Source organism: Rhinopithecus roxellana, chromosome 16, assembly GCF_007565055.1.
Source record: "Rhinopithecus roxellana isolate Shanxi Qingling chromosome 16, ASM756505v1, whole genome shotgun sequence".
Lineage (NCBI taxonomy): Eukaryota > Metazoa > Chordata > Mammalia > Primates > Cercopithecidae > Rhinopithecus > Rhinopithecus roxellana.
In genome coordinates, this window is record NC_044564.1 from 42,390,165 (window position 1) to 42,413,369 (window position 23,205).

Sequence of the window (23,205 nt, forward strand, 5' to 3'; positions counted from 1 at the left end):
GTTTATTGAGAGTTTTTAACATGAACGGAGTTAAATTTTATCAAAAGCCTTTTCTGCATCTATTGAGATAATCGTATGGGTTTTGTCTTTAGTTCTATTTATGTGATGAGTCACATTTATTGATTTGCATATGTTGAACCAACCTTGCATCCTAGGGATAAAGCCTACTTGATCGTGGTGGATAAATTTTTTGATGTGCTGCTGGATTCAGTTTGCCAGTATTTTTTGAGGATTTTTGCACTGATGTTCATCAAGGATGTTGGCCTAAAGTTTTCTTTTATTGTATCTCTGCCAGGTTTTGGTATCAGGATGATGCTGGCCTCTTAGAATGGGTTAGGGAGGACTCTCTCCTCCTTAATTTTCTGGGACAGTTTCAGTAGAAATGATACCAGCTCTTTGTACATCTGGTAGAATTCAACTGTAAATCCAGTCTGGTCCTGGCCTTTTTTTTGGTTGGAAGGCTATTTATTACTCCCTAAATTTCAGAGTTTATTATTGTTCTGTTCAGGGATTCATTTCCTTCCTGGTTCACTCTAGGGAGAGTGTATTTGTCCAAGAATTTATCTATTTCTTCCAGATTTTCTAGTTTACATGCATAGAGTAGAGTTGTTCATAGTGTTATCTGATGGTTGTTTGTATTTTTGTGGGGTCAGTGGTAATATTTCCCTTATTGTTTCTGATTGTGTTTATTTGAATCTTCTCTTTTTTCTTCTTTGTTAGTCTAGCTAGCAGTCTATTTTTACTAATTTTTTCAAAAAACCAGCTCCTAGATTTATTGATCTTGTGAAAGATTATTCACGTCTCAATCTCATTCAGTTCAGTATTGCTTTTGGTTATTTCTCGTCCTGATAGCTTTGGGATTGGTTTTCCCTTGGTTTTCTAGTACTTTCAGTTGTGATGTTAGGTTGTTAACTTGAGATCTTTCTAACTTTTTGATGTCGGCATTCAGGACTATAAAATTCACTCTTCACACTCCCTTAACTGTGTCCCAGAGATTCTGGTATGTTGTATCTTTGTTCTCATTAGTTTCAAAGAACTTCTTGATTTCCGCCTTAATTTTGCTATTTACACAAAAGTCATTCAAGAGTAGTTATTCAATTTCCATGTAATTGTATGGTTTTAAGTGAATTTCTTAGTCTTAATTTATAATTTGATTGCACCATAACCCTAGAGACTGTTCTAATTTCAGTTATTTTGCATTTGCTGAGGAGTGTTTTACTTACAATTGTGTGATTGGTTTTAGAGTATATGCCATGTGGCAATGGGAAGAATGTATATTCTGTTGTTTTGTGTTGAAGAGTTCTGTAGTTGTCTATCAAGTCCATTTGATCTAGAGCTGAGTTCAGGTCCCAAATATCTTTGTTAATTTTCTATCTCAATGACCTGCTAATGTTGTCAATGGGGTGTTAAAGTCTCCCACTATTATTGTGTGGGAGTCTAAGTCTCTTTGCAAGTCTCTAAGAACTTGCTTTATGAATCTGTATGCTCCAGTGTTGGGTGTGTATATATTTAGGATAGTTAGATCTTCTTGTTGAATTGAACCCTTTCCCATTATATAATGCCTTTCTCTGTCTTTTTTTTAATCTTTGGTGGTTTAAAGTCTGCTTTGTCAGAAACTAGGATTGCAACCACAGCTTTTTTCTGTTTTCCATCTTCTTGGTAGGTTTTTCTTCATCCCTTTATTTTGAGCCTATGTGTGTCGCTGCATGTGAGATGGGTCTTTTGAAGACAGTATATCAATGGGTCTTGGTTCCTTATCCAGCTTGCCACTCCATGTCTTTTAATTGGGGCATGTAGCCCCTTTACATTTATTTATTTTTTGAGATGGAGCCTTGCTGTGTCACCCATGCTGGAGTGTCATGGCACCATCTCAGCTCACTGCAACCTCTGCCTTTTAGGTTCAAGTTATTCTCCTGCCTCAGCCTCCCGAGTACTGGGATTACAGGCACCTGCCACAATGCCCAGCTAATTTTTGTATTTTTAGTAGAAATGAGGTTTTGCTATGTTGGCCAGGCTGCTCTCAAACTCCTGGCCTCAAGTGAGCCAGGCCTCCCTTGGCCTCCCAAAGTGTTGGGATGACCAGCATGAGCTACCACGCCTGGTCCCATTTACATTTAAGGTTAGTATTGATATGTGTGGATTTGATCCTGTCATCATGATGTTAGCTGGTATTATGCAGACTTGTTTATGTGGTTGCTTTATATTGTCACTGGTCTGTGTACTTCAATGTGTTTTTGTAGTTGCTGGTAATGGTCTTTCTTTTCTATATTTAGCGCTTCCTTCAGGAGCTCTTGTAAGGCACTTGTTTGTCTGAAAAGGATCTTATTTCTCCTTTGCTTATGAAGCTTGGTTTGGCCAGATATAAAATTCTGGGTTGGAATTTCTTTTCTTTAAGAATGTTGAATATTGGCCCCCAGTCTCTTCTGGGTTTTATGGTTTCAGCTGAGAAGTCTGCTATTACGTCTGATGGGCTTCCCTTTGTAGGTGACCTGACCTTTCTCTCTAGCTGTTTTTAACATTTTTTCTTTCATTTTGACTGTGGAGAACCTGATGATTATGTGTCCTGGGGATGATTTCCTTGGACAGCATTACAAAAGATGAAATGCTTTAGAATTTGCATGTCATCCTTGTGCAGGAGCCATGCTAATCATCTCTGTATTGTTCCAATTTTAGTGTATGTGCTGCCGAAGAGAGCACTGTCTTTTTTCAAACAGGTTGAGCTCTTCCTGGTTCTTGGTATTATGAGTGATTTTCATTTGAAACCTAGACATTTTCATACTATGCTATGAGACTCTGGGTCTTATTTAAACTATTTTATCTGGCTTTCTTTGACATTACTCTGGTATACTGGAGGGGCATATTGCCTCATTATTGACAAGTGGAGGTAGAAGTCCAGTTCTCCCAGTCAACCTTTGTTGATACCTGAATTGTAACAGGTTCTTGTTACCACTGAGAGTGGGAATTCTAGAAGAATTCCACTGACACAACTGTGGAAAGCCCTGACTCTTCACTACTGTCTTCTGACACCACCACACTGGGGAAGGAAAAGGCTTCTTATTGTTGCCATGCAGAGGTGCAAGTCCAGGTTCCCCATTTGGTTTTCACTGACGTGGTAGAGGTGTGGGGAAGGTCTTATTACCAGCAATGGGGTGAAAGTCCCAGTTCCCTATTTGCCTTCTCTGATACCATCATGGTGTGGCATGGTGTTGAGCTCCCTTGGTACAGCCTCTGATGGCTGGAAATCTAGGCTTCCCACACAGTCTTCACTAGTTGGGACAAGAATAGGTCACAGTCTTTTCTTTGGTGCTTGGTCAGAGTAGAGCAAGTAGGTTATTGGCTAAAAGTTTTTTGTTTTGCTGTGCTGTCCCTTTCTTGTTCCTTTGGTTACAGAGAGCAAAATTTCATGGTTTTTTTTTTTTCTTGTCTGTGCCTATTGGTGTTTTGAGGTTACTGTTTCCTTCAGCTCTAAGTCTGGGATGTATGAAGTAAAAACAAAACCCAGGAAACTTACCACCACATCATTACTTGGATCCCAAGATCCTTAGCCAGTCTGGATTCTTCTCTCCACCTTTCAGAGTCTTCTTATGTTCATTTAATACATAATGTCCCAGGCCAGGTGTGGTGGCTCACGCCTGTTATTCCAACACTTTGGGAGGCCAAGGTGGGTGGATCCCCTGAGGTTAGGAGTTTGAGACAAGCCTGGCCGACATGGTAAAACCCTGTCTCTACTAAAAATACAAAAATTAGCCTAGCATGGTGGAAAGGCGCCTATAATCCCAGCTACTTGGGAGGCTGAGGCAGGAGAATTGCTTGAACCTGGGAGGCAGAGTTTGCAGTGAGCTGAGATCGCGCCATTGAACTCCAGCCTGGGTGACAGAGAGAGACTCGGTCTCAAAAAAAAATTATATATATATATAAAAGTATATATTCCAAAGTTTTTAATTCTACTTTGTGAGAGAAATATGTTTATTGCATGTTGCTGAAAGCAGAAGTTCTCTGGTGTTGAATTTTTATCAGAAGCTTTTTTGAAATCTGTTAAGATGATCTTTCTTTTTTGACTTTTTAATATGTTGATTTAAGCTGTTGTGTTATTGCTCATTGTGTTAATCCATTCTCACACTACTATAAAGAACTCCCTGAGACTGGGTAATTTATAAAGAAAAGAGGCTTAATTGACTCACAGTTCTGCAGGCTGTACAGGAGACATGGCCGGGAGGCCTCAGGAAGCTTACAATCATGACAGAAGGTGAAGGGGAAGCCAGCACATCTTACATGGTTGGAGCAGGAAGATGAGAGAGCGAAAAGGGGAAAGGTTACACATTTTTAAAACAACCAGGTCTCATGAGAACTCATTCACTATCATGAGAACAGCAAGGAGGAAATCTGCCCCCATGATTCAGTCACCTCTTACCAGGACTCTTCTCCAATGTGTGGGGATTACAGTTCGACATGAAATTTAGGTGGGACACAAAATCAAACCATATTACTCATTAACAGATGTTCTAAAATAAATACATAGTATTACAGTTTTTTTTAAAGATGTATGTAATAGATTATCGGAACATTTGTATGCAAATTAGGTAAACATTTTTTAAAAAGAAAACTTGTATATTTAAAAGTGTAATTGTACTGGGCATGTAATCCTAGCACTTTAGGAGGCTTCAGTGGGAGGATTGCTTGAGCCCAGGAATTCAAGACCAGCTTGGGCAACATAGCAAGATTCCATCTTGACAAAACAAAAATTAAAGATTAGAAAAAGGGTAAGCTGGGTGCAGCAGCTCACACTTGTGATCCCAGCACTTTGGGAGGCCAAGGCGGGCGGATCACCTGAGGTCAGGAGTTCAAGACCAGCCTGGCCAACATGTTGAAACCCTGTCTCTACTAAAAATACAAAAAAAAAAAAAAAAAAAAAAAAAAAAAAATTAGCTGGGCATGGTGGCAGGCTCCTATAGTCCCAGAAACTTAGAAGGCTGAGCCAGGAGAATTGATTGAACCTGAGAGGCAGAGGTTGTAGTGAGCCGAGGTCATGCCACTGCACTCCAGCCTAGGTGACAAAGAAGCCATCTCAAAAAAAAAATTATCAGTAATTATCAGTTGTGTACAAAATAACTTACATAAAACCTTATTCTCCCGTTTTAAAAAATCATTCATATTTATTTTAAAGAGGATTACCTATTATTGAATTTTCATGTGCAATGATGTCCATTTTCTTTTTCTCTATTTTTCCCTATCAGTATAAAATTGAATTTAAAATTAAATTGAGAAAAATAGTGCCCAAAATATTTTAACACTTGGTTCATTTTTGCTTACATAAGGTCCTTATTAAAATGGTAACCTGATTCTTAAAGTTGCTTAGAGAAAAAGTTTTGGGGTTCTTGATTCTTCTTTTTCTCTGCCTGGTTATCTCTTTAACTGTATATCCATATATCCTCTTTAAAAAAAAAAAAAAAAAAGACAGGGTCTTTTTCTGTTGCCCAGGCTGGAGTGAAGTGGCACAATCATGGCTCATTGCAGCCTCCACCTCCTGGGCTCAAGTGATCCTCCCACCTCTTACTCCTGGGTAGCTGGGATTACAGTTGCACACCATCATATCTGGCTACTTAAATAAAAATCTGTAGAGATGGTGTCTCATTATGTTCCTCAGATTGGTCTCAAACTCCTGGCCTCAAGCAGTCTCCAGCCTCGGCCTCCCAAAGTGCTAGGATTACAGGCCTGAGCTAGTATGCCTGGCCCATCCATGTATCTTGATCTCTCTTTAAGTCTTCTCTGACCCCTTTTCACTACCATCTTCTCCCCATATAAAATAAAACTCCCATATCTGCTTTTCCTTTCTTCCTTACTTTGCTTTATCTTTTTTTTTCTTTATTTATCCCTACCTGGTATGTCCTGTATTTGCTTATTTATGTAAACTATAAGCTCTGTCAGAGCAGAGAAGTTGTTTCTTTCAGTCCTTTATCCTAGATCCCAGAATGATACCTGGCATGCTGTAGAGATTCAATAAATATTTCTTGGATGAATGGCTTGATTTTAAAAAGTGGAGACTATGGTGTCTACGTGGCTTTTAGTGAAGATGGCTTGCCTCTGTACTACTCATTGTAATTTGTCATTTGTATTTCTTATTATTGCTTCATCTTGATGTTATGAAGCCAAAACTTCTGCTTTAAGGTATAAAATTAAATTCCCTAATAACAGAGATAGATGCTTATATGTGTAACAATCTACCAAAATGAAGGTTTATCTCTACCCTGGTATGATATGTATTATGGACCATAATTATGGTACATATTTTGGACACTATACTAATGAAGGACATGGCAAAGAATGCGTGGGGAGTTTAATTGCAAGTCACCACTGCAGTTGAGTCCAACCTTTCTGCATAGAGCCATTCATCATGAGTGACAGGCAAGAGAGGAGGAGAAGCAGCAGATTCTTCCACGGATCACTCTCTCCCCTACTTGCCTCACCCTGTCATTCCGTTTACAGTCCTCTCTGTCGGCTGCAATCATTCCCAGAGGACGTATTTATCACCATGAAAAAAACTCGAATGACATCAGCAGCAGCACTTACAACTCTGTGCTGTGATCCAGTAAATAATGTGTGCTCAGCATGTGGAAGTGGGGAAGCAGCCCTTAATATTATCAAAAACCAGGCAGGGTTCTCAAGCCTTGGCCTTACCCAGGAGCTGGTTAGGCACGCAGAATCTCAAGCTCCACCTCAGACCTGCATTTTAATGAGACTGCCGGTGATTTGTGTGGACACTGAAGTTTAAAAAGCACTAGTCTGTAGACTTGACTAATACCCAAAGCCATCATCTCTTTAAGACGTGATTTTAAACCATTGTGTCACAAATAGAATCCAACTAAAGTGAGAAAATAAAGCTTTTCCTGTCTCACCCCAGGGATGAAGTAGAAACAGAAGTTGAATTAACACGTTGAATTAACCCATGTGAGTTCATGGTTTCCAAAGCTCTTATGTGTAAATATCTTTCTGTTCCCTGTAAGATGAGCATTATCATTCCTGTTTTCTGTGGAGTAAACTGATGTTCAGAAAAATGAACTGATTCTCCCAAGGTGACACGGTCAGTAAATGGAAATAAGATGGCCAGAACCAATCCTCCCCCAACCCCACAACCCCCTAATCCCACTCTCTTCTACCTCATCACAACATTTTGAAGTTTTTAAAAAATCTCTTCTTTCTGTCTTTCCCTCCGTCCTTTTCTCTCTTTCTCTTTTAAAAGGTGAAACATAGCTAGTCAAGGCATATTTTTTTCTTTTTATTACTGAATCCCACATTTATTTAATGAAGTGCAGCTCTGAACAGAAGATCAATTTTTGATGATTCTTTGCAAATCATTTGTTTGAATCTACCTGAAATGCCTCTGCTTTTGGAGAATGTTCACCACTGCAATCTGGTTTATGTTGTGTAGCTATAAATTAGATATAAATTACATATAGACAGATGTAGATAGATATCTATTATAATATAGATAAATTATATCTATATAAATTATATATAATCAGTATAAATCATATTGGCGTATACTTTATATAGACAGAAATTAAGTGCATATTTGGATCAGCTGAATGAGTCTGCAGCATTGTAGCAATCAGTAAAGCCATCCCCAGTGAAGCGATACCACTCAGCTCTGGCTTATTTCTTAAATATGTATTAATGTTCAGGAACATTTTTGCCCCTAGAAAGAAAACAACATTTTTACAATTTTTGGAGAAGAAATAAATTGTGAGGATTTGAGATGAGTGGGGGACACATGCAGGGGTTCCCAAAACCCATTTTAAAAAGATACACAAAAAAGTAGAAAGTATCTCTATTTTGACTTAATATGTGTGTGGGGGGGTGGGAGGAGCCCACTCTGTGGTTATGCACATGCACACACATAATTTGATCCTAGTACCTACTTTAAACTCTTTCCTTAGAGCCTTTTAGGACAGATCCTATGCACTTTAGCTAATATCTTTGCAGAATCTGTGGAAGACTGACAATAACAGCACTGAGTGGATTATACTCCTGTAAATAAAATTGTCAGTGATTAAGATAGAGTACACTTATGGCCGGGCGCAGTGGCTCACGCCTGTAATCCTAACACTTTGGGAGGCTGAGGCAAGCAGATCATGAGGTCAAGAGGTCAAGATCATCCTGGCCAACATGCTGAAACCCCATCTCTACTAAAAATACAAAAATTAGCTAGGCATGGTGGCGTGCGCCTGTAGTCCCAGCTACTCAGGAGGCTGAGGCAGGAGAATTGATTGAACACAGGAGGCGGAGCTTGCAGTGAGCCCAGATTGTGGCACTGTACTTCAGCCTGACAACAGAGTGAGACTCCGTCTCAAAAAAAAAAAAAAAGAGTATACTTAGATGAGTTCCAGAATGTCATCAAAGCTTGCATTTTAAAACTCTTCCAGCTCTTTTCTGTAGATTCTTTGGTAAAAGTAAGGAAAGGAAGAGCTGAAAGTTTTAACATTTTACTTCTCTACAAACCTCACATTAAATAGCCAGTTGGCGGGGGGTGGAGTGGGGGGGAATAAAATATTAAATGTAACAGACTTACAGAGTTTGTTTATTTTAAGTGTCAAAAAACAGTTCTGTTTGGGAATCAGAAATCCAGTTTTGAGAGAACACAACTTGGGTAGCCCCTGTTCTCCCATCAACACACCAGAGGGCTGTAAGTTATAAAAATATGGCTCAAGAAATAATAGTTGATATTCTGTACATGCACTAGGAGGTCTCGAGGGCCCGAGAAATGTGTACGGTCTACACTAATAAGGTAAATCATGTGAGTTGTCTATACAGCCAGCTATTTTCACCAGCAATTGTTTAATTAAACATTGGAGCACTGTAGAAGGTTCATAGCTTATTGCCATTATTTAATATTTGTTTTATGACCCGCAAGGAAGGACCTGTGGGGACCAGCAATTTTTCTCTTGGGAAATAGATACAATCAGAACCATCAACCCCAAGCATACATAAAACAGGATCTAAATCACATTTATCTCCTGCCAGAGAACCAGAAACGCAATGACTGTGTCTCCAGAATTAAAAATTAATAGCTGTAAAAGGAATATAAAAGGGGTGAAAAGGATGTAGGTTTTGTAACAATACGTAAGGAGCACCTAGAGGACCATTTATTTGCATTTTGAAACTGGAGAGTTACAAAGATGGTCAATTCTGTTGAACAGCTTTTAAACCTAAAAGGCTTGTTTGCAAAAACCGACTTGAATGCAGTTAAAGTGTTTTTAGCCTGAATTTGTAGAGCAGCTGACAGAAAAATGCAAACAGCAGTTGCAAAATCTCTTTATTTTGTAATGCTTGAATACAACTTTATTGTAATAATATTACTTTTTGTTCCAATTTTATGATTATTTGTGAAATCAAATATTGACTCTGAGGGCAAAGAACCACTTGGATGTTAAGATGAAAGTAATGCAACCATAGCATTTTCTAATTTATTTCATAATATGTTAGCACAAAGTAATTTATTTACTCATCCAGAGGTATTATCAGCATGTTCTTTTTTTTTTTTTTTTCTTTTTTTTTGAGATGGAATAGTCTCTCTGTTGCCCACGCTACCCTGTAGTGGCGTGATCTCAGCTCCCTGGAACCTCCACCTCCCAGATTCAAGCAATTCTCCTGCCTCAGCCTCCTGAGTAGCTGGGATTACAGGCACGCACCACCAGGCTCGGCTAATTTTTGTATTTTTTAGTAGAGCCGGGGGTTTCACCATATTGGCCCGGCTGGTCTCGAACTCCTGATGTTGTGGTCCACCTGCCTTGGCCTTCCAAAGTGCTGGGATTACAGACATGAGCCACTGCGCCCAGCCAGCATGTTACTTTTTTTTTTTTTTTTTTTTTTTGAGACGGAGTCTCGCTCTGTCACCCAGGTTGGAGTGCAGTGGCCAGATCTCAGCTCACTGCAAGCTCCGCCTCCTGGGTTCACGCCATTCTCCTGCCTCAGCCTCCCGAGTAGCTGGGACTACAGGCGCCACCACCTCGCCTGGCTAGTTTTTTTTTGTATTTTTAGTAGAGATGGGGTTTCACCGTGTTGGCCAGGATGGTCTCGATCTCCTGACCTTGTGATCCGCCCGTCTCGGCCTCCCAAAGTGCTGGGATTACAGGCTTGAGCCACCGCGCCCGGCCAGTATGTTACATTTTTAAAGAAAAAGACTAGGAATTACGTCCACTATATTCAACAGGACAATTGATATTCTGTGCTAGTCACAGTACAATTAATGGTATTTCACTAAATAAAATTTCTTCTTAAGCTGTATGTGAAAGAATTATACTTTATATTTGTACATAATTATATATATATTTTTTATTTATTTATTTTGAGACAGAGTCTCACTCTGTTGCCCAGGCTGGAGTGCAGTGGTGTGATCTTGGCTCACTGCAACCTCCCCCTTCCAGGTTCAAGCAATTCTCGTGCCTCAGTCTTCCAAGGAGCTGGATTACAGGCACATGTCACCACGTCTGGCTGATTTTTCTATTTTTCATAGAAGGTTTCACCATGTTGGCCAGGCTGGTCTCGAACTGCTGACTTCAAGTGATCCGCCCACCTCAGCCTCCCAAAGTGCTGGAATTATAGGCATGAACCACCACGCCTGGCCTATACATACTTATATTGATATCACACATTTTCTAAGAATTCCTATACTTTGGGATTTTAGGACATTTGTTGAATGAATAGTCATCGTATATTGCTCTCTTAGGCAACTGAAGGCAATTGGGTTAATATACTAGTCATCCCAATTAGCAGATGAAGAGCATGAGGAAAGACAGGCTGGATGCTTGCTGACATACTACGTTTAAACCATGTGACCTATCTTCTGGCTCCTGGGAAGAAACATGAAGTGGAGAGGTCTAGAAGGTTCCCTAGAACCAAACTAGGGCTCATCTTTGCCGAGAAGAGCGGGGAAGCCTCTTCTTACCCCAATCAGCAAGGAATTGATTATTTCTGCAGAGTGACTGTTGAGTCTATTAGAAATTGCCTTTAGTTTTACACTTTTCTCTCACAGGTCAAAAATATTTTTTTAAAACAAACAAATTATGGCTAAATCTTTCTTGCTCCAGATAGGATTATTGTTTCTGAAAGAACTTTGACCAGATATGATGGCTCACGCCTATAATCCCAGCACTTTGGGAGGCCGAGGTGCACAGATGACGAGGTCAAGAGATTGAGACCATCCTGGCCAACATGGTGAAACCCCATCTTTACTAAAAATACAAAAATTATCTGGGTGTGGTGGCAAGTGCCTGCAGTCCCAGCTACTCTGGAGGCTGAGGCAGGAGAATTGCTTGAACCCGGGAGGAGGAGGTTGCAGTGAGCCGAGATCACGCCACTGCACTCCAGCCTGAATACAGAGCGAGACTCTGTCTCAATAAATCAATAAATAAAGACAGAAAGAACTTCGCAAAAACTATTTTATGAAGATTCAAGAATTTACAGAGTTCAAGAGTCAGGTCTGAAACCTAACTATGTGGTTTACCAGCCGTATACCCTTAGAAAAATTACAAACCTCTATGTGCCTCAGTTTTCTCATCTGCAAAATGGCAATAAGAAAAGCTCCTCAACCATAGGTTGTGGGAATTAACTGGGCTAATTCTTATAAAGAACATAGAATAGTGCCTTTCACATGTAACACGTAACAAATGTTAACTATTTTTCATATTTCTCCTGACTTTGCTTGGTTACCCTTACTTTTTTTCTTTTGAAATAGGATCTTGCTCTGTTGCCCAAGCTGGAGTGCAATGGTGCAATTATGGCTCACTACAGCCTTGATCTCCTGGGCTCCAGTCGTCCTCCCAACTTAGCCTTCCAAATAACTAGGACTACAAGTGTGAGCCACCAAGCAAGCTAATTTTAAAATTTTGTTGTGGGGATGGGGTCTTGCTATGTTACCCAATCTGGTCTCAAACTCCTGGGCTCAAGCAATCCTCCTGCCTTGGCCTCCCAAAGTGCTGGGATTACAAGTCTGAGCCACTGTGCCCGACTCCTGTTCTTACTTTTGTACTTTTTTTTTTTATTTGAAAATAAATATAATTAGACAAGTTAAAATGTTTTGTTACGTTTTATTTTTCATAGGCTACAATGTTCAGAATTTTTTTTAATTTCCTCTAAAACTAGCATTATAAAGCAAGAATTTTGTTTGTATTTATTTCATTCCTGTTTTTGTTATATGCATCCATGTTTCTACACAGTTGAAACAACAAGTCTACATAAAAAACAACTATCATATTTGCATTCTGCTTTTGTCCCCACTTATCATCATCTATACACATTTTATACATTTCTATAGGCTTAGTAATCATCTCGCTTAATGGATAAAAAATATTTCATTTTTTCTACTTTTCTTTTTTTTTTTTTTTTTGAGATGGAGTTTCACTCTGTTGCCCAGGCTGGAATGTGATGGCAGGATCTTGGCTCACTGCAACCTCCACCTCCTGGGTTCAAGTGATTCTCCTGCCTCATCCTCCCCAGTAGCTGGGACTACAGGCGCACGCCACCATACCCAGCTAATTTTTGTATTTTTAGTAGAGACAGGGTTTCACCATGTTGGCCAGGATGGTCTCAATCTCTTGACTTCGTGATCTGCCTGCCTCGGCCTCCTAAAGTGCTAGGATTACAGGCATAAGCCACTGCACCCAGTCTTCATTTATTCTACTTTCACAGATAATATTGTAATGGACAGTTTTGCTCTGTTAAAATATTTTCACAGAATAAATTCTCAGGCCAGGCACAGTGGCTCAACGTCTGTAATGCCAGCACTTTGGGAGGCCTAAGCGGCTGGATCTCCTGATATCAGGAGTTTGAGACCAGCCTGGCCAAGATGGTGAAACCCCATCTCTACTAAAAATACAAAAATCAGCCGGGTGTGGTGGTGCACACTTGTAGTCCCAGCTACTAGGGAGGCTGAGACAGAAGACTTGCTTGAATCCAGGGGGCGGAGGTTTCAGTAAGCCGAGATCCTGCCATTGCATTCTAGCCTGGATGACAGAATCCATCTCAAATAAATAAATAAATAAATAAAATAAAAATAAAAAAGAATAAATTCTCAAGAATGAAACAACTTATAACAACAACAACAACAACAATTACCTATGTCTATATTTCTTCCTTGATTTCTACTCAGAGATTCTTGTCTTCTTACCCTCTGTAGCACCCCCTACTCCTACCAATACCTCAAAAGACTGAAGGATCTTCATAGTCTTCTGGGTGCGTGCCTGATGGGACAGAGTAGTATTCAGGGTTGGAAGCAACAAGGATGCATATACTGGTCAACCATCTCTCTGGAAAACATGAACTCTGACTTGTAGAATTTGCTGACTTGTGTGGTGTAAGTACTCCCACTATGGCTGATTCCAAGCTAACAACTGACTTGTCAAATTCCTGAAAATTTAACTGGCTCTTGGGAGCCAGTATAATAAGCTGGCTCTGGCACAGCAGTAGAAATGGAGTTGAAGTCTTTTGGAATGTTGTACAGCAAAGACCTTCAATGAACCCGTAACCCAAGGAACCACACTGTTAATTCTATGACCTATGCTTTTGTGATTCAAAGTGTGGTCTGAGGATCAGTGAGCCAGATAGAAAAGAAGAATCATGGGCCCTATCCCCAAATCTACTGAACCAGAATCTGTATTTTTACAAGATGCTTCCTTGATTTGTGTGCACATTAAAGTTTGAGAAGCACTGCTCGAGCTAGAGCAGTGGCATTCCACCTACACCTGAAAGGACTCAGTGCTTCGGAGAGCTTATCGATCCAGGAATACACAGTGTAGTGATCTATACTTGTGTTTTATTGCAGGAAAGATAAACACTTACTTCAATGAAAGAAAATACTAAGAATTAATCTGTTTACTAACACTCTGAAATGTGAAGGCTGGTGTCCTACTTACTTTCTAGTAAGAAAATTACATGTATGCAGGTGCTGGAGAGGATGGAGAGAAATAGGAACACTTTTACACTGTTGGTGGGATTGTAAACTAGTTCAACCATTGTGGGAAACAGTATGGCGATTCCTCAAGGATCTAGAACTAGAAATACCATATGACCCAGCCATCCCATTACTGGGTGTATACCCAAAGAATTATAAATCATGCTGCTATAAAGACACATGCACACGTATGTTTATTGTGGCACTATTCACAATAGCAAAGACTTGGAATCAACCCAAATGTCCATCAGTGACAGACTGGATTAAGAAAATGTGGCACATATACACCATGGAATACTATGCAGCCATAAAAAGGGATGAGTTTGTGTCCTTTGTAGGGACATGGATGCAGCTGGAAACCATCATTCTCAGCAAACTATCGCAAGGAGAGAAAACCAAACACCACATGTTCTCACTCATAGGTGGGAACTGAACAATGAGATCACTTGGACTCGGGAAGGGGAACATCACACACCGGGGCCTATTATGGGGAGCGGGGAAGGATGGCATTGGGAGTTATACCTGATGTAAATGACGAGTTAATGGGTGCAGCACACCAACATGGCACAAGTATACATATGTAACAAATCTGCACGTTGTGCACATGTACCCTAGAACTTAAAGTATAATAATTAAAAAAAAGAAAAAAAGAAAAAAAAAAGAAAATTACATGTATGAACACTTCTCTAGAAACACATATTTATCAAACGCGTTATGTAAAATTAGGCTATAAGCCCCTAACCTCAAACAGTCTACACTCCAATAACCGTAATTTTTAAGACATAGGTGTTGCATTTGCTGTGCACGTCCTACGTGCATCTCCTCACAGATACCTCCAACTGTCGGCACTTGCATTTCTTTGCCAGAGAGTACACTGAACACTTTGGCAAGCCAACATATTGGGGAATTACATTGCTCTCACCTCTAATAAATCCTCTAGATCCCTTGCTTCTCTGGTAGCATAATACTGAGGATTTATACTGGTTTCTTAAGTTACTCAACCTGATCAAGCTCCCAATGCCCACAGTGGTAACTTAGTAAACAATGAACATTTTGTTGGCTGCTTTCCCTTCCTTTTTTTTCACACCACTTCTTCCCTGCTCTTCTACCAGTATTGCCTGAGATCATCTCTCACATATACTCTTTGCCTTTGCATCCCTGACTCAGAGTCTGCTTTTGGGGAAGCCTAAACTAAGACCCTGTGTTGTATAGTATGGAAGACACAAAGTGCTACTGTAGCCTGAGGAAGAGAAATTACTCTCAGCTGAGTTATCAGTTGAGTTGGCTCTAAAAAGCCTGCCAGCATTTCCAGAAGTGAAGATTAAGGAGAAGGAGCCTCACATTTGAAGGAGAAGGAGGAATGGCCCAATATATGTTTAGAAAATAAGGAGAAACCTGAGCATTATTTTTCAAAAAGAAGTTTAAAATTCAACCAAATATGGATTTTGGGGCAAGCTACTCAAAGACTTGTGGTGGTCCTCCAACTGCTTGGTAGAAATCTAAGAAAGATATGTATAGAAATTAAATTAAGAAAGTTTCATCGGGAGCGGTGGCTCACACCTGTAATCCCAGCATTTTGGGAGGCCAAGGCGGGTGGATAACGAGGTCAGGAGATGGAGACCATCCTGGCTAACACAGTGAAACCCCATCTCTACTAAAAATACAAAAAATTAGCCTGGCATGGTGGCGTGCGCCTGTAGTCCCAGCTACTTGGGAGGCTGAGGCAGGAGAATTGCTTGAACCCAGGAGGCAGACGTTGCAGTGAGCCGAGAATGCACCACTGCTCTCCAGTCTGGGTGATACAATGGGACTGTCTCAAAAAGAAAAAAAGAAAGAAAGAAAGAAAAGAAAAAGAAACTTTCATAGCAGATTAATATATTTGTGACATTTTTATTGTATTCAAAAAAAATATCAGTCCCCAATGGATTGGGATATTCAACAAGCATGTCAAGAATATACAATAAGAACAGGATAGCCTCTTCAATACATGGTGGTGAAAATCTGGATATCCCCATGTGGAAGAATGAAATTAGACCCTTACCTCACACCATGTACAAAAAACCCAAAATGGATTAAAGACTTAAGCGTAAGACCAGAAAATGTAAACTGACTAGAAGAAAACATAGGGGAAAACTCTATGACATTGGTCTGGGCAATGATTTTTTTGGATTGGATCCCAAAGCTCAGACAACAAAAGCAAAAATAGACAGATGAATTACATCAAACTAAGACACGGCAGCATTGGAAACTATTATTCTAAAGTAACTCAGGAATGGAAAACCAAACATCATATGTTCTCACTCATAAGTGGGAGCTAAGCTATGAGAACACAAAGGCATAAGAATAATACAATGGGCCGGGTGCGGTGGCTCACGCCTGTAATCCCAGCACTTTGGGAGGCCAAGGCAGGTGGATCATGAGGTCAGGAGATGGAAACAATCCTGGTCAACATGGCGAAACCCTGTCTCTACTAAAAATACAAAAATTAGCTGGGCATGGTGGTACGGGCCTGTAATCCCAGCTATTCAGGAGGCTAAGGCAGGAGAATCACTTGAACCAGGGAGCTGGAGGTTATAGTGAGCCAAGATCACGTCACTACACTCCAACCTGGTGACACAGCAAGCTCCTAAACAAAACAAAACAAAACAAAACAAAAAAAACTACACATTGGTTACAGTGTACACTGTTTGGGTGATGAGTGCACCAAAATCTCAGACATCGCCACTAAAGAACTTATTCATGTGACCAAACACCATCTTTTCCCAAGACTTAGGATCCAAGACTCTTCATGATTGAGATCCTATTCACCTGTACAAATGTCAGATGAATGTGCTCAGTATAGAGGACTACACCAAGGGGAGAATGGCCAGTCATCTGACATGAGACTGTATAGCTAGCCTTCTTTGGCAAATTCACCAAGACCCAGACCCAGAAACTTACTTAATATTTCGTTGGGGGACTTCAACACCATTTTCACTTAATAGAGCTCTGAAGCCTGATGTAGAAAACCAAACCATGGGAAATACCAGTGTGATGTGGAAAGGTGACTCGCTCTGTTTTGTTTCCTGTTGAAATGAAAGAAAGGAAAAAAGGAACACAAGCAAACAGAAGAGAAGTGGCAGCACAGCAAAGGAAGCAATTAACAGTGTGCAGACAACCTACAGATTGTGAGAAAATATTTGCAAGCCATATACCCAATAAGGGGTTAATATTCAAAATATGTAAGGAGCTCATACAATTCAATAGCAAGAAAACAAAAAATCAAATTAAAAATGGGCAAAGAACTTAAATAGACACCTTTCTCAAAAGAAGACATACAAACGGCCATCAGATATGTGGAAAAAAATACTCAACATTATCAATCATTAAGGAAACGCAAATTAAAACCACAATGAGATATCACCTCATGCCTGTCAGAACGGCTATTAACAAAAAGATCAAAGATAACAAGTGTTGGCAAGGATTTGGAGAAAAAGTAACCCTTGTACACTGTTGGTGGGAATGTAAGTCAGTACTGCCATTACAGAAAATTGTTTGGAGGTTCATCAAAGAAACTAAAAATAACTGGGTGTGGTGGCTCACACCTGTAATCTCAGTACTTTGGGAGGCCAAGGCGGGTGGATCACTTGAGGTCAGGAGCTCAAGACCAGCCTGGCTAACATGGTGAAACCCCTTCTCCACTAAAAATATAAAAAAATTAGCCGAGTATGATAGTACATGCCTATAGTCTCAGCTACTCGAGAGGCTGAGGCAGGAGAATCACTTGAACCCGGAAGGCAGAGGTTGCAATGAGCTGATATCATACCACTGCACTCCAGCCTGGGCGAGAGAGCGAGACTCTGTCTCAAAAAAACAAAACAAAACCAAAATCTAAAAATGGAATTATTGTATGATCCAGCAATCCTACTTCTGGATATTTACAGAAAAGATTTGAAATCAGTTTGTCGAAGTTCATTACAACACTATTCACAATAGCCAAATTATGAAATCATCCTAAATGCCCATCAACAGATGAATAGATAAAGAAAATGTGGTACATATCTACAATGAAATAGCGCCCAGCCTTAAAAGGAAAGAAATTCTGTCATTTGTGACAACATGAATGGAATTGGAGAACATCATGCTGTGTGAAATAAGCCAGGCACAGAAAGGCAAATACAGTACCAAATATTCTTACTTATTTGTGAAATCTAAATTAATTGAGCTCATAGAAGTAGAGTAGAATGGTGGCCACCAGAGGCTGGGGAAATAGGTGGGAATGGCGAGATGATAATCAAGGGGCACACAGAATCTCAGTTAGATAAGAGGAGTATAGGTTTCTCTTTTTTCCATCACCCGGCTTGGTGAATATAGCTAATAATAGAGTGTTGGAAATTTCAAAAATGCTGAGAGTAAATCTCAAATGTTCTTACCACAAAAATAATTACATGTTTGAGGTGATAGATATGTTAATTAGCTTGGTTGACTTATTTCACATTGTATTCATAAATCATAACATCACTTTGTACCCCATAAATACATACAATTAAAAATGATCTGCTGGGCACAGTGATTCACACCTGTAATCCCAGCACTCTGGGAGGCCGAGGCAGGCAGATCACAGGGTCAGGAGATTGAGACTATCCTGGCTAACACGGTGAAATTCCGTCTCTACTAAAAATACAAAACAATTAGCCGGCTGTGGTGGCGGGTGCCTGTAGTCCCAGCTACTCTGGAGGCTGAGGCAGGAGAATGGCGTGAACCCGGGAGGCGGAGCTTGCAGTGAGCCGAGATCGCGCCACAGCACTCCAGCCTGGGCAACAGAGAGAGATTCCGTCTCTAAATAAATAAATAAATAAATAAAAATGATTAATTTACAAGTGAAAAAACAACAAAAAGGCATGGACCTTCACTACAGATTATTTGAGAAACGCAGCTCTACAGATTTGAATGCGAAAAAAATACAGAATATTCTCTGATAATTAAACTGTAAAATGGTTTTATGGTGAGTATTCAGAGTAAGGCAAAGTCCCCCTAGAAAGACTGATGCTTACCCAGGCTTTACTGATAACATAGTATTAACATAACTAAGAAAGAATGTGTTTAAGCTCCATCCTAGAAGGAATCTCAGCTCAGTCGTTATAGCATGGAGGAATATCTGGAAGAGTTCCTTAAAAATGCACAAGATCTGACTCCCCCAGCTCTGGGTCCACATTCACCAACCAACCTTTGGGCTCTAACTGGGCTTCCTGTGTAGATCACCCACATGGAACCCAGGCTAGTCACTCAGCGAGTCACCTTGTCTATATCACACTGGTATTTTCCCTGCTTTGGTTCTATACCTCCAGGCTTCAGAGCTTGGTTAAGTAGAAATGGACTTGAATTCTCCCAAGGAAATATTGTCTTGGTAAATTTGCCAGAGAATGCCAGCTATACAGTCTCATGTCAGATGACTGGCCCAGATGACTGTCCGTCCTCCCCTGAGGACAGTCCTATGTACTGAGCACATTCATCTATTGTCTAACATTTCTTTCTTTCTTCTTCTTCTTTCTTTTTTTGAGACAGAGTCTTAACTCTATTGCCCAGGCTGGAGTGCAGTGGCACGATCTTGGCTCACTGCAATCTCTACCTCCTGGGTTCAAGCAATTTTCCTGCCTCAGCCTCCTGAGTAGCTGGGATTACAGGTGCACACCACCATGCCCGGCTAATTTTGTATTTTTAGTAGAGATGGGGGGCTTTCACCATGTTGGCCAGACTGGTCTCGAACTCCTGACCTCAGAAGATCTGCTCCCGCCTTGGCCTCCCAAAGTGCTGGGATTACAGGCATGAGCCACCACACCCAGCCTCGTCTTAAATTTCTACAGGTGAACAGGATGTCATTCATGAAGGGTCTGGGATCCTAAGTCAACTTGTTTAATGAACACATTCAGTATCTACAGAAAACCAAAATGTAAAATATATATGTTACCACGGTTCCATAGCTACTTAGTACAAAAACACGGACTATTACCCAAGTCCCTGAACGTCCTGTCTAACTGCTCAGAGGATTAAATCAGATTCTGTGAGAGCATCACTCCTAGCATCAAAAATCTTTAATAACAGTAATTATTGAATGCTTACTGGTGCAAGCACAGGACTAATCATTTTATGTTGTATTGTTTAATGCTTTGAAATGGTAACTTTATTACTTCCATCATACAGAAGACGACAGAAGAAACAGAGACAATAATTTGTTCAAGGCCACAAAGTAAGTAAGTTTTGAGGGCAAAATTCAAACCTAGGCTCTCTGACATACCCCAGCTTTTAACCGCTATTCTGTTCTGCTCTGCTTTTTTGTTTTTCAATACTAGTTATTTCCGTTTAACCAGAAAAAATGAGGATCATAAGTTTTTGCCTCTTAGAACCAAATCCAGATGGCATTAAAAATGGAAACCGCATCCTTTAAGTGTGTTGCAAGGTATTTTTGGACTCTAAGAAAATCTAGAGAAAAGCTATTTTGATTTCAAAATCAAATCTTGGTTTGATTTTGAGTTTTGTGGTTTAAATTTATTTTAAATTGGCATTACATATTAGGGGAGTACCATGATGTTTTCAATGTTTGGGGCACTGAAGTCCTTAAATCATCTCTGAATCTAACTCATTCTTTTTAATGGCCACATCCGTTTCACAGAAGTTAACCAGTCCCTAATAAGGGGCATTTACATTATTTCCCACTTATAATTACAAATAATGTCATAATAAACATCTAATCTGTTTCTGTCTATCTTTGTTTACCTGTAGGCATGTATCTGTATATATGGGTATCAATTCCTACTAATACAATCCCCAGTTTTTAATTCTGACATTTCCTTGTCAATTCAAGCACTTTCTGGTAGAAAGAAGAGAAAACAGAATTTCTGAGATCACAGTATTCATTAAGGTTCTAGAGAGAGGAGATAGTTCCTTCTTTCATTGCCCTACAGTTTAACTCCAGGAAATCTTATTGGGAGAACACATCTCCTTGTACTTAGAGAATAAGTGTGGAAGTCTTTCACACAGGTATAGTTGGAGAAGTTTGGAGTCCTCCAGGGCATCTGACTCATCTGTAGATACTATCATTACACATTTTCCATTCTGCCTGTTTTTTTTATTTTCTCTCCACACAAGTAGTACACAGATGCTAGCAAATAAGGCGGAAGGGCAAGATTCCCCATCAGGTATTTTTATTATAATATACCTGGTGAGATACATTGGCTTTTCACTAGGATGTGGAAGGGACCGTTAATTTCGAGCCCTAAGTCGTAGGACAGCCTTAGAGGTGAGAGTCCTTTTACATTATCATGAGATTATTTTAAATGCTCAAGGAACAGGGCCCATTCAAGACTGCTGCTTGTGCTGCTTTACATTGAATTCTACTTTAGAACAAATATTCACGTTAATACAAGAGCCTATTGCGCTCTATAAGCAAGAATAAATCTTTTCCTTAGAGAACACACCACTATATTAACCAATTTGGATATACACAGCAGAGGGCAGAACTTGGCTTGGAGTAATTAATTTGTAATTAGTCAGCTAAGGGTGTGTGAGTATGAATGCACATTTGCAAATATACTGGCCTTCAAACATTCACCCCGAGCCTCCCACATAGATGACACTACCCCGGTTGTGTAGAAAAGATGAACTCTTCGAATTCTGGAACGCAGAATTTCCATGTCACTGTCTTTTCTTAACCTCAAAAGAATGTTTTTTTTCTTCAGAAATTAAATCTACTTTAGATCCACTCCTGTTTTCAAAACTGGATGGCCATGTTGGAACCTCATGTTTCTTGGAGAATTTGCTGTTTCAACAGAGCTCTGATCTCTGATGGCTTTGTAAAGAGCGACGACTCGACGACTCGGGTCTTCAGCACATGCAGCTTACCTGATTAGTTGCCATTAAAGCTAATGTAAGACAAATACTCATCCGGTAAGGAGAGTGCCTGTAACTTTAATAATGCCTGAGGGAGTATGTATGATCTCACACCTCCAACCCAGACATTGTTTAACCATACCCCACAACTGGTGAATTTCAATTATTTGTTCAGAGGAGCCATTCATAATTGCCTGGTGTAAGCCTGCCTTTAGGATGCAAAGCAGAAGACAATGAAAATGCTACCCGAGCGAATTAGGGCAGCAGCACTTAAACATATAAATTAACTAGGCCTCTTTTCACAGCTCCCCCTTTCTATTCTGAGAGGTTTCAGTCTGGTGACATCAAAGACCGGATTATGGGAGAAGATAAAAACTTGATCTAATGTCCATGTTTGAAGTCATGAAAGTCCTCCTCTCTCCATGGCAAAATAACCCTCTTCATAACACACACACACAAAACCCGGGGTCCAGGTGCAAAGGGGTTGGGGGTAGGATGAGGATGGGGAAGGCCGCAAGAAGGCCCTGGCTTCCTGAGGCTGTAGGAATAACTAAGTGTTAAAGCTCCGTATTGCCAAATGTGCTAATAGATTGTTTGTAGGCTTGAGCTGGCTTTGTTCTGCAAATTAATATGTTAAGTCTTTCTTTTAAGCTTGTGTGATGTTGGCATGGTTCTTTAATGAGATTTTAACTACATTTCCTTTACTATCTGTGAAGACTAGAACAGATTTTTTTTTAAATGTGAAAGAAGAGTGATCTCTAACTTCAATGCCATTAACCGGTATTTCCTTTCATGTTATTTGTCAGTCAAATTTCTCGTCCCGTAGTAAACTATAGTATTTGTGTCTGCTCTGAACCAATGGGATATGAAGCATATGTATTTACATTAAAGCAATAGGCTTAAAAGTTTTATAATAAATAGTTTTTTGGGGGAACAAAAGCTTGCAGGAGGAAAGTACACATAATTTGAAGGTATCGCCTCACTTTGTAATTCATAGAAACTGTTTGAGATGAATGCAAACCTCGGTCCTCAAAAACTATGTGCAGCTGTATTGCCTGGCCGCACAGCCAGGAAGATTTATTTTCAAAACTCTGTAAGCTACAGGCCCATGATTTTTAAAGTCTTTAGTCCTTTAAGCACTAAATCAGCATTCAAGTGGCTGGTTAATCTCCCAAGGGCCAAAATGAAGTGCTCTGACCTAGATTTTAACAGACTGACTGTTAGAAAACTCTTTCTGTAACACCCAACCTAGGAAGCATGAAGTGTAAACAGAGACTGCAGACGAAAATCGCTGTATTGGAGTCCTTCGTCACCTTCTCCTTGTCTCCTTCGAAGACTCCTGTGGACTTGAATCAAAAAAATAAAATAAAATGAAATGTTTTATGATGGGAAGT

General features: G+C 40.0%; 1 non-coding gene across 1 annotated transcript; it reads right to left on the reverse strand.

Annotated features, from left to right (window-relative positions):
• Positions 1–2,590: 2,590 nt before the first annotated feature.
• Positions 2,591–2,697, reverse strand: LOC115894137. The gene has a single exon (XR_004054172.1). It is a non-coding gene; the product is annotated as a U6 spliceosomal RNA (small nuclear RNA).
• Positions 2,698–23,205: the final 20,508 nt, after the last annotated feature.